This window comes from Simochromis diagramma, unplaced genomic scaffold (assembly GCF_900408965.1).
Source record: "Simochromis diagramma unplaced genomic scaffold, fSimDia1.1 OVJJ01000486.1, whole genome shotgun sequence".
NCBI classification, from domain to species: domain Eukaryota; kingdom Metazoa; phylum Chordata; class Actinopteri; order Cichliformes; family Cichlidae; genus Simochromis; species Simochromis diagramma.
In genome coordinates, this window is record NW_024387047.1 from 1,460,269 (window position 1) to 1,473,109 (window position 12,841).

At 40.2% G+C, this 12,841-nt stretch overlaps 1 long non-coding RNA gene across 1 annotated transcript; it reads left to right on the forward strand.

The window, feature by feature from the left end:
• The first annotated feature begins 569 nt into the window (after positions 1-569).
• Positions 570-6,541, forward strand: LOC120741740. The gene is made up of 2 exons (XR_005697680.1): positions 570-3,867; positions 5,355-6,541. It is a non-coding gene; the product is annotated as an uncharacterized LOC120741740 (long non-coding RNA).
• The last annotated feature ends 6,300 nt before the right edge of the window (positions 6,542-12,841 follow it).

The following is a 12,841-nucleotide window of genomic DNA, read 5'->3' on the forward strand; positions in this document are numbered from 1 at the left end:
GATTGTACCGCATTTTGATCCGGGACGTAATCTGCATGAAAACAAGCGCTCACTCTTCCTGCTCAACAAATGACAAGGGCGGAGCCTTATACCACGTGATACAGAAGCTGTGCCGCGTGATGCTAAAATTAGCAGGGAAAAAACAGCGGAGAGCACGTCAGGGATGACGAGAAAGTGACAGGAGAAAATCCGTCCCGGTCAACCACCCAAACATCAATAATGGGAACCTTATACAGCGCTTCCCTATACACGTCGAACTCCCACAGGCACAAAGAAATTACGGAGGCTATTACTTATCACCTGACCAAAGATATGGCTCCCATCAACACTGCAAAACGAGGGATTTAGGAAAATGATCAACACCCTAGACAAATGCTACACAGTGCCGTCCCACAACTATTTTTCTATTGTTGCACTACCTGCTCTATACACGCAGTGTCGAGCAACGGTGGAGACGGAATTTCAAGCAGTACAACATTTTGCGGCAACAACAAAACGTGAGACATTTGTTGTTTTTAATGTTTATTTATTGTTTTTGTTGATGTGCAGTTAATAAGTGCAATAAATATTTATACTAGAAAAGAGAATCATGATCTCAATTCTAAGCCAAAAAATTTTGATTCTCATTTTATGCAAAATCGTGCAGCCCTACTTTTAACCCTATAATTTTCTTTGTGGTCCAGTGGAGGCAGCTTGTGTGTCACTGGTATGACTTAAATGACAGAATCTGCTCAAAATGTGAGGAACAATCTTTGTGCTAGTGGCTAAATTACTATAAAAGTAAACAGGTTACAGCTTGAAGGTGTGATAAGAAAATAAAAAAGTTGTTATGTACATGCACAACGGAACATGCAAAATGATTTCCTGTTTTATTTTTACTCAGCTAGTTAGCAGTGACCGAGCAGCAAGCTTTTAACATCCAACAAATCAATGAAAACTCAGTCAGGGTTAGGGCTAAGGGGAGCGTTTGCCTTAGCTACATGCTAAATTAGGCGATTTCTAGAAACTATGAGATTCATAATTTTGTCATTACAGTTTTTCTTTTTGTTAAGATTTTCCTTTTGGGTTTTCCAGACAGGAAAAATGGTCTAAAAAGATGTAGACGTCAAACCAATCATAACCCTATCCATAGATGGCTCACCAATGATGGTTGTCTTCCCTGCTGTAGCATTCTCATAACAAGTAAAACAACATCCTCAAGGCAAAAAGAGCACTGTTTAGCTTTCTATGGGCTTGTGCTCAGTCTTACTGAATTGACACAAATATTTCTGCTTATACGTTATTATCTTGTGGAAAGTCAGTATGTACAGCAAAACCTGTAACTTCATTCTTGGTTTAGGAATTTAAGATATTTCATTTAACCACATTGTTAAGTAAAGTAGACATGCTCAGTATGCATGTAATGTCTCAATCAGTGTCTGTATGATGTAAATCTCATCATGTCAATCCCACAGTTCTCAAAATGCCCAACTTTGCAATAATAAAACAATATTGTTAATGTAGCAAACAGTGGTTCAGGTCACATGTTTGGATTTTTAAAGGCTTACAGTTAGGGGTGTGGTTTTGACTGACAGGTGTTCAGACATCTAAACATTTTGCAGCATTTTTTTAGAAGATGTTTGTGTCTTTGATTTAGGGCTTCATACCCGTACACTTTACAAAAGTAGCTTGCTAACTGAGCTTGCTAGCGTTAGCAGATAACAAGCACACCATGCGTTCGTCACCGAATCCAGAGTCCAAAAGTAATAATTGCCCATCTTTTATATACAGTCTATAGCTCTATAAAGAAGCCTGGTCTTTCTAACATGCACAAGCCGCTAAAATAGAACAATGATTGGTGTTAGTTATATGTAGTAGCAAATGTCAAGAACTCCAAGTGACTTTACCATTTACATTTGACCCAGTTTTAGTAAAGAAAAATGTACTTGATTTACAATAACTTAACACTTGAGGTCTTTGTTATTGGAGCAGAGGGAGGGAACCATGGGGAAGCAGCATTCCTGTCTTTATCTCAGTGCAGGACACATGTGATTACATGCACTCTTGCTCTTTCACTCTCAATCTCTACCAGACACACACACACACACACACACACACACACACACACACACACACACACACACACACACACACACACACACACGGGGGCACATTCATGCTCTCAAAGCCATGTACACTCATTTACATGTACTCTGCTGTCTTTCTAACTCTGTCTCTCTATCTCTCTCAGACACACACACACACACACACACACACACACACACACACACACACACACACACACTCAGACACACACACACACTCAGACACAAGAATGCCATTCCATTATTGTATGTATGGAGAAAAAGTGGAGGAGAGAGGAAGAAACAGGAAGTAGGCGTTTGGGTTGGGGGAGGAGGGTCAGAGAGGGCACTATGGGAGTCCTGCACATTTATTTGCGTGTGAAGAAGTAATTAGATTTGTGTGTGTGTGTGTGTGTGTGTACATATGCTGAGCTGTGGGAGTGTGTATGGTAGCTAAACAGAAATGCAGGGTTGTGTTTACATGGTAAATAGTGTGTTTGTGTGTGTATGTGTGGGTTGGGAGTTAAGGTTGTGGAATGTCACATGCTGATAGAATGCTTACTGGACAACAAAGGCAGGGCAGCAAAACATAGTGGAGACCAGTAATTATGCTGGTCTGCGCTGCTCAGCACTTGAGTCAGCATAGAATGAAGGCTGTAATGTATGAACTTTGCTGGGGAGGCCCATCATCAGGTGTTTTCTTTGAAAACTTATCTTGCATCTATGTCACTGTCATGGGGGTCGCTGTTAACTCTCACAAAGACTAGTTTTACAAAAAAAGTGTGTAGCGATAGGTTAGCCTAAGTTGTGGTCTTAGATTAGATCCGAGTTAGACAGTGTCATGAAAAGTAAAGCCAGACTTTTCATTTACAGCCTAAATTTGACAGCTTCTGTTGTCATGGATGACTTCAGCCTCTTAGTTACATCATGGGTAAACTGACCAAAATAAACTGCTTCGCATATGCATACTAAAAATCTGACATATATGAATTTAGTTGTACAGCCAGTTGGCATTGAGTCACAGTAACATATATTTTCACACCTTATCATCAAATCCTCTGATATTGCTCGCTTTTCTCAAAGCCCTCTCCTCTTTCTCTTGTCTCCATATAAAAGTAGAGTGGGACCTTACCAGCTCCGGCTCCTTTCGCACAAAATCAAAAATGATCTTACTTTACTTTTTGTTGGTTTGGGTGGGTAAGATGATGTGTTTGCGGCACTGATCCCAGCTCGAGCACAACTTTACATTCACCCTGAACTTGTGTTGGATGATGGATTATACCCTGAACAGGGCGAGGCTGTGTGGAAGTTTGAGATTAAGAATAGATGTCAGAAAGACTGGAAGTGACACAGACACCGCTGTTGCCTTTCAGTCCACGTTGGCAGGAGGACAAAAAGAAATCTTCCCAGTAGAGATGTGTACTCTTACGCTGATAATGTGTCCAGTCCTTTGTTTTTAAGACTCACTCCACAATCATGAGACTTTCAGGTGATGACACTTGAGTGCATAACTGTGAGGATCATTCTCATTTTATTAGTAAGGTTGAAAGGCACATGACGTGTGCTTTGAATTATTTCCAGTGCAGATCACTCTGATTCAAGCTTGTATTTTTAAGTGACTGTTGATTGGCTAACGGAAATGTTTGTGTGTTCATAGATTCTTCATCCTCTCCGGGCCGGTTGGCAGTCAGGGCTACTGTAAACATCCTTGACTGGAAGCTGGTGTTAGTTTCTGGGGCTTTCAGTCGGATGTTTGCAGCAGCCAACTGCTAGTACCATCACTGCGACAGGAGTGAAAACAGCTGTAAGTATAGTGACTGAACTGTCATGAACAATATAAGGGAAAGATCAGACATAAAGGAGAACAGTGTCAAAAGAAGGTTATGGTTTAAACTGAGTTTGAAAAATGGTGCTAAAATGAGTTCTGTGGGCAACTAAGAAAGCCAAGAGGTAAAATGAACTATTCTAGGGAATAAGTGGGCCTGTAAATGGACCACTCCTCAGAAATGAGCTGACTCTTCTGCTTGGGAACACAGGAACATAACTGCATCCTAACCAAATGAGAGGAACCTGAACCTATAAGCTAATGCGCAAAACGATTTAAAGCAAAGGGGGGAAAGGCATAGAGACCGCGACAAAACTCAATACGGAGAAGCCATGTGCCCCCTGTGCTAGGACAACGGGTGGTTCGTTCCAAATTCAGTTCTTTCTGTTTCAAACAGCTCCACCTCAACTTCATAAAAGCAGCACACAGGTGAAGACATGAAAGTTTTTCTAAATCAGTGACAAGACGCCAGTGAGGATGGTGTAATATTAAATAACATTAACCAAATGACTAAGTATACTTTTTTTTTAAAAGAAACTTAAATGGAGTAATGATGTTGGAATGTTTGAAACCATAAAACTCTGTTTAATTAGTGCTGTGAATGGCAGATGATACAGAGTTTGCTGAAAGCTAAACTGTTATCAGTGATTGGCTGATTTGGGGGAAAAAAAGGACCGTTTCCCCACTGTCATGTTCCCACATTGTTTAGGAGTGTTTTGATTAACGGAGTTTTGGATCCATTTTTAGGCACTAATGGTATTTTCAGCTCCCTCATTGTGTATATGAATCTGTGTAAACTGTGATCTAGACAGGTGATCAGGTCACTCTGCCAGAGAGCAACGCACACGGTCTAAGAGGTGAACCCATCACAGAAATGTGTATCGTATGGCTGTGAAGAAATGAAAAACATTTAAGAAAACTTCATACTGCTTTTTTTTTTTTTTTTTTTTTGTAAAGCTGTAAGGTGGTTACTAAGTAGCACGCTTAGCAAAAATATAAAAAACTGTGCACCAGTGTGAAACGGCTGGCTTTGATAGCTGTCTCCACTCAGGCCATTCAATTCCCAGTGGATGGGAGCGGCTTCATCCTCTCTTGAGACGAGGGCTGGGGGGAGGAATGGGGAAGAATGAAAGGAAGGAGTGGGGTTGAAAGGAGAAAAGCAGGGGATAGAAGGTGAGGATGAAGATGAGATGAGGGGTGGAAGAAGATGTAGGAGTGGTTAAAGTTCAGAAAATTTGACTTAAGGGTCTAAGAGTGTGGTGGGGTTTTTTTTTTTTTTTTTCTTCTTAATTTTTTTTAAGATAAACCATGTCATCAGAGCTGAGGGGAAATGGGTGTAACACAGACTAGAGGGCCACAGACAGGGAAGGAAGGAAGCTTTCTAATATTACAAACTGCCCCCACCCCCACATTCATCATACATGAATGAAAACATGCTGTGCTGCTTGTCGTTTCTGTCTAAACAGTCTCAGCGTTCCTTCCTTGGTGCTGGAAAACCCAGGAAATGGGCCTGTTCCACTCACAAAAGCCCCCCCTGCATAAAAGAGGGTCTCACCAAGGAACTTAAAGATGACGAAGCTGCATGCTTGTTGCTGCACAAGCTTCTGTGCTAAACTGGAGGATATAATTGTAACTCTGCAGACTCACCGGTAAAGCTATGGACCGTGTTTGCAAGTATTAATACTGTCAAACTGAGAGTTAAAATAAGAGTTCAAAGTAGTTTGCTTATGAAACAATATAGTTTAGTGTGCTTTACAAAGGGGGCAGGGTGCCGCAGTGGTTAGCAAGACACGTTGGCTTAATTGGCGAGTGTAAACTGGCTGCAGGTGTGAGTTGTTTGTTAGCCCTGTGTTAACCAAACGGGCTTCACCCTGAATGTGATTATGTGAACCCGTTCACATAATGAGTACTCAATGTTTTGGCATGGATGTGATGTTGGAGGAACCGCAAGGATACTTCTGTTTTCTTGCCTGTTAGAAGTGTATATATGGGACTGAAACACAGGGAAGCAGGAAGTGTAAGTTGGTGCTGTGAAAAGTAGTGCGTTCTGTAAAGCGTTCTGAACTACCTCACTTCTGAATTGTTTTGTCCATATCAATTTGCCTTGACAAGGGATTTTTTTTTTTTTTTTTTTTTTTTTTGAGAGAATAAAGAATAAACACTGATTTTATTTTCTGTGATTTGGAATTTCTGTTAATATGGTATTAAAATTAAACTTTGTCCAGCCTGACATTTCCTTCTGACCTCTGAGATCCAGGAAGTGTAAACATCCTACACTCTCGGCATCTGCCCTCTGGTGGCCGGGAGTGGGACTGTTTGCACTCTCCGGCTCAGGAACTCTCCAAACAGCAGAGGAAAGTTGACACTTCACATCTAAATCCAGACTGTAGATTGTATCAAATTCATTTGATAAATATTAATCCTGAATGTGTTCTGAAAACTTTGAGTTTGCTGATATATAAAAGTTTTTCTTTATACGAGTCAACAGCTGAGCCATGGACCCACTACTTGCTTTCAACTGGAGTGTTTTTTTTTTTTTTTTGTTTGTTTGTTTTTCTCCAGTTTAGCTTCATAAGGACCTCATTGGTGTTAATTTGAACTGTCTGTACAAATGATGGAAGTCTGTGTAAATAAAAGGCTATTAAAGTTTCAACTAAAGGACTAGTGTGATTCCTTCAACCTCAGCTGCTGTGAATGCTTAGCATTTGGGACAGGAAATGGGGAGCTGCTGACTTCGGATTGGTTGTTTTCCCTGACCCAGAGACCCTGGTCATGCCTCTCCCACTGGGGCTGGGGGTGACACGCACTCTTCAAAGCATGTGACCGAGTCCAGAGAGTAGAATAGAAAAATGAGTTTTCCATAACTCTCTTTAGGTACCAAAACTCTTTCAGCACTAGAAGATGAAGTGAAAGTCTACATAAATCACCATGTTGTGTTTTCTGACCTTTTCATTTAGAGGAAGCATTCAGTGTGTTTTCTGTACTTAAACTTGACTGTCAATCTACACCTGGGGGGTGGACAATTTTACAGGATGGTGAAGTTTTATTATTGTAGGTCTTTACATTACAATATAATGCGGAGAAAACCTCAAGAGTCAATGTCCGAGCACGTTAGAGACAGTAGAAATGGGGAAAACTCATGACAGAAAGAAACCTCCAGCAGAACCAGGCTGAGGGAGGGGTCTGTCACCACCAGTTGGGAGTGATGGCAGGAAGAGAGCCAGAGGTTAATAACAAACTCCCCTACCTATATGCTTTACCAAAAAAGAACATTTTAAACTTGGACACCTACTTTTAGGATTGTTTCAGGAATCCAAACTGGGAGCTGCTTCCATAGAAGAGGGCTGTGTAAGCTGAAGGCTCTGCCTCCTATTCTACTTTAAAGTACTCTAGGTTCAACAAGTAAACCTGCAGTCAGAGAGCAAAGTGCTCTATTAGGGTGAGAAGGATTTTAAATTTGATTCTGGATTCAACAGGAAGCCAATTATGCTCTCTAACTCCTGTCAGGACCGTTAATGCAGTGCTTTCTTACTTTGCAGTGACCAGTACTCCGGTTTTAGCACAAGTAATATGAAAAGTTTTTCTAAATGTATTTAAAAAAAAAAAAAATCATACATCATATGAGAAGACACAAATCCATAAGATATAGCTTATTTTAGTTTCAAAACAAGCAACCTCTGAAAAAACTGAGCAAAGTCAACTATGGGAGTGTGTGTGTCTGTGTGTGTGATTCAGAGAAGGTATAAATGTTATACTTGATTCTAATCTGCTGGAACTGTAGCCGTTAGAACACAGAACACACCATGAATACCTTTTCAATCAGTCAGGTTTCACTTTCATGCTCATTTCTTGCCACAAGATGGAGGCATAAAATCACAGTAACATCACATACTGTAATCCAGTATGTGCTTCAGCGGCTACCAACCTATAAGATGTCATCTTTGACTGAAGTTCAGGTTGAAAAAGCAATAAGGAGGAAACAAAAAAGCACTTAAGGTTGTTGCAAATATGTCTCTAACAAATCTGTGTGGACAGATATAAAATGTCTAAAAATGGCACCATAAATGTGTGTCACCGAAACACCAAACAAGTGCACTCATTTGCATCAATCACTTCATACATCATACAAATTACACACATGTTACAGTATGAAAACCCATTTTCATATGCTCAAATGTAGCCTATACTCGTCCCCTCCTTCCTCCCTTGAGCACCGCATTTTCGCTTTGAATGCTAAACATAAATTAAAATGCTGCCACTGTGCTGACTAACCATGCTACACATGAGCCTGTTGTTGGAGAAAAACCACTAATGTCACATCTATGATGCTCTTGCTGAAAAACAAGTTGTTGCATAGTTGAAGTCAAGAGCTTTGTGACAGGGAGCAAGGTCAGGAAGTACAAGTACTCTATTTCCCAGCACACCCATCAAAACTTCAGACAAGCTGCTTATTTTCAGTGGAGTGTAAAATGATTGAGTAAATATTGGCAGTGCAAAATTCAGTTAATTTGATTTGAATGGTCACAGATCTGGCTCCTCTTTGGGCGTCTTTGAGATGAGTTTGAAATGTGTTCAATGTTATACATTTTCTTCTTACACGTATAATGTTATTCCAGATCTCAATTCATAAGGAAAATTTATACTTTAAAAAAATATATATTTTAGGCTTTGGTTTATGCAGTAGTACCATGACTTAAACTGGTTTATTGTCCCAAGGCATGGTATTCAGAATTATCTGAGGGCACATACACAATCTCTTCTTGCACATAGTTTTCTGCTTATAAGGCAGACTAGCAGCAAGTTAAGATGAAATGACAACTCCCTGCTTTCTGCATCTCATAAAGCAGAAGTACACTCTGTGTCATCACTATAGTTTCTGCCACAATCGAGAAAAGACGGGGAAAGCCCCCGAAACCAAAACAAACCACCGAGACAGGAATAGCGCTAGTCAAGTTTTTACACAATCACAAAAGTATAAACATCCATGCTCAGGCGACTCTGATGCTCATTGAAGCAGCAACTTAGATTAAACCTACATGGAGCCATTTGGCGCTGTACTTTGCAGGGAAAAAAACAAACTTTGACCTGTGTGAAATAAAATGAAATGAAAATGAATATATATTGTCAAAGCATGTTTTTCAAAATTGATTAAATATGCTTAAAGTTTTTAATGTTCAAATATAGCTATAAAAGTTTCCATGCATGTTATACCACTTGACTAGGTTACAGGGCAGCGGTTTTTACTTCCCCAGGCCCCTCCTTCAGCTTGTCTGAGGGTGCACAGGGGTGTTTCCAAGTGAGATGATAGAGGTCAAAAGAGATGTAATCTTCCTCTGTCCTCACATATTGTGAAAAAGAGGGTGGGATATCCCTGAAGCACATCACCTAGGAGGCATCATAGTCAGATGCTTTATTCACTTCAACTGGGTCCTTCTGATGCGGCTCATCCGTGAGCCCCAGGGACCATTCAGAGGAATCCCATTATCAACACTTGTTTCTGCAAGCTTGTCAGTCGATCAGTAACAATAGGCTTTCATGCTGAAGCTCTTGCTTGACCACAACAGGGTCCATCACACTGCACCACTGTTGCACATCGGAGAACCTGAACATGCACGAAGATCTCCAACAGCAGCAAGTTTTCCCCAATCACAGTTTGCCATTTATAAAGAGATACTGAAGGTGCAAATATAACTTCCCAGATGAATAGATGAAATAATGCCAGCTGAACACTGCTTTTGTACCATCTTGGGGAGCTCTCTGCATTGAGTGAATGCCTGTCCAGGGTTGTTTCATTTTGACTGCTCTCACTCTCCTCCCCACTCTTTTTCTTTTACCACTAAGAATTTGCACAGTTACTCTGTTTGTCCAAATGCCCAACATTTCAACCCAGCTCTCATTCCCAGATCTGCACAAGATCCTCCTGCATATTTTCATATTTTAATAAAGTTTGAGTGGGGTCAGGTGAGAACCTTTTGCAGATTTGACCAGTTCTTACGGGAAAAGAACCACAGTCAGATTGCTAATGGTGGCAACGTTGACTTGTAATGAGGGGAAAAGTGATTGAGTGAAGATGGGATGTTTTAGACAGTCTGTAAATACTGTATGAGCGTTTGGTTGAATAAGAACTTAGATTTATCATCATTTAGATTACTCACCTCAGGAGATCTTTATCTAACATCCAACCTGCCATCACATGGGTGCTGCAGTATTAAAGACTATGATACTGTATTTGATGTAATATGGCACACCTCAGAATGAAAACAGCCTCTGACTGGGATTGATTGATAGACAGCTGTGTGTTGTCAGGAAGCTGAAAATGGTTTCATGAGGTTCATTTGTCCACCGGTGGTTTTAGTGAATGCAGCTAGGACCAGGAGCATTCATCTTTCAGCCTCAGTACTGATATCTGCAGACGGGCGAGAGCAAAACAAATCTGCTGCTGTGTGTTGCAGATCTGGCCTTTTAGACTTACTGTTGTGAAAATAAGTGAGTTTTGGTGATTGTCAGTCTCCAGCGGTGTCTGAACTTGTAATCACCCCTTGATGATGAGAGTGGAGAACATTGTGAAATATCTCTTTAAAGATGCAGCGGTGTGTTGCAGCACATGCTGGGAGGAAATGGAAGACGAGAGGAGAGGAAGCACATGGAGACACCATCTGCTGTTGGGCAACAATGCAGAAAAAAAGTGCCAACCCCCCCATACTCCACCCACACACACACACAATATAAAGAAAAGGGCAGACAGAGAGAAAAACAGCCAGAATCAACACTGTGGGTATGTCAGAGAGAAAGTAATGTGTCAACATTTAAGATCCACAAAGGATGAGAAGATTTGGTGCACAAAATCACGATAGCAGAAAATGAAGCAAGTATAGAGCACGGATATTGATGTACTTTGTTTAATTCACATACATTTTCTATTCTTTGCATCCAAACACCTACAAAAACTGATGGTGTTCCTATCAGATGAAGCCGTATTCTTAAAGTGCCCAACATGAGAAACATGGGTACCCACAATGACACAGCATTGTGACATTGTTACTGCTAGCCAAAGTGCTGTGTGTGTGTGTGTGTGTGTGTGTGTGTGTGTGTGTGTGTGTGTGTGTGTGTGTGTGTGTGTGTGTGTGTGTGTGTGTGCATACGTTTGTGTCATGGGGGTGCGTTTGTGTGACCATCAGTTTATTATGCCACTGTGAGTTACTTCCTGGTTTATTACAGGAAAAGTACTTTTCATTACAGCATTACAGTAAAAATGAAGACAACATGCTACATTTATACTTCTGTATTTTATATTTAGAATATATTTATGTAAGTCTCTGTGCTTGTATCTTCTTATGTATTCATGCATTTTTCATCTACCTATCTATCCTTTAACCCCCCCCCCCCCCCCCCCCCCAAAAAAAAAAAAAAAAAGAAATCATACAGAAAAAAACACACTGATATGAAAAATGACAGGAACATTAGCAATAACAGCTCTGGTACACTCTGAGGGAGAAAAAAGTCGATCATAAATCTGCCTGGATGCCCAAGGAAGACAGTGATAATGGATGACTGCAGAAACTGCAGAATCCTTTCTGTGGTAAATGAAAAGTCCTTCACTGAATTCAGTGACAGTACACAGTACAATCTGACAGTGACTCAAAACACACTGCAACATGAAGTACGGAGTTTTTGAAGTTTTTGGAGCTGAATTTTCCTATTGCTTGCTAAACTGAAGACTAAACTGAAGGTAGCTACAGTAAAGACCCGGCAAAGTGTCGCTTAGAAGCTAACAGTGTCTGGTGACATCCACATGAGTCTTGTGTTGAAAGTGAACTTTTAATTTTGTAATATATTTATTTGTCCTCCTCAAAATGAGGGACTCTACATGAAATAGTTGTAATTCTAATACAGTTAACTTGGTTAAAAGTATATGGGTATAACTCTATCACAGACCTGACAATAGACTATTACTTAACCCCCCATGATGGAGACTATTCCTTCATCTCTAAACTGCTGGTATTCAGATTGTATCCCACACTGATCCACAGGCTGAGGCTTTCAAAAATCCACACATTTGAAGTTGACATTTTTAGATAATTAAAAAACATTTGAGCTAGGATTCAAACTACTTACCTCTGCTGGCCCCCAGATATCTCCATTTAGTTGCTGTGTTAACTTAAATTTCCCTCACAGTTCCTGAAGGTGTTTTTGTGCCTGTCTGTGATGTGCGCTGGATTTTTCCAAGGAGAACTGAACGACCTAAACTCACAATTATTTCTGCCATTTATTCCTACAAACCGCATCACCTTAAAGCTGGATCCTTAATGTAAGAGTGGCTGATTGTAGTGATAAAATTATAGAATCATCAACTTTAAAGTTCTTCTAACTTTTGTGGAGTTGTGTGTCCCTGCAGAGTGTATTTTACACGATATAATGAGCAGAGAAGTCATTTAAAAATTTTTTTGTTTCTTTATTGGGATTTAATAATATTCAGCCTATAAATTTTCACAGTTGTGTTAGCGACAACTTTGTTAAGCATCAGTGGCTGTGTCAGCAGTGTTGTTTTGAGGAGCCTTCTGGGGAAACGAAATCACATGTAGTCTTCACACTGCACATGATTATTCTCTCATTAGCATTTTATCTGCACACATTGTCTGCATGTCTTCAAACAGTGTGACATCAACCTTGTTTTACAAGCTGCAAACCTGCCCTACTGACATCCTGAAATATGTATGAAAGTAATACAGCTTCAACTCCTGGATCAAACCATGAAACTGTCCCTGCTGCTGTTTTTTTATAGGAAGTGGATGAACCCAGAATCTGAGTTTCTTTCTTTTCTTGTATGTTTTTTTTCTCTCACAAAAACACAATGTTTTCAGTGTGCTAATATCATAGCATTTTAACTTAACATCCATTAACATCTGGAGCCAGAATTCAATTATATTCTTTAAAAGGGCTTTAAAACACTCCC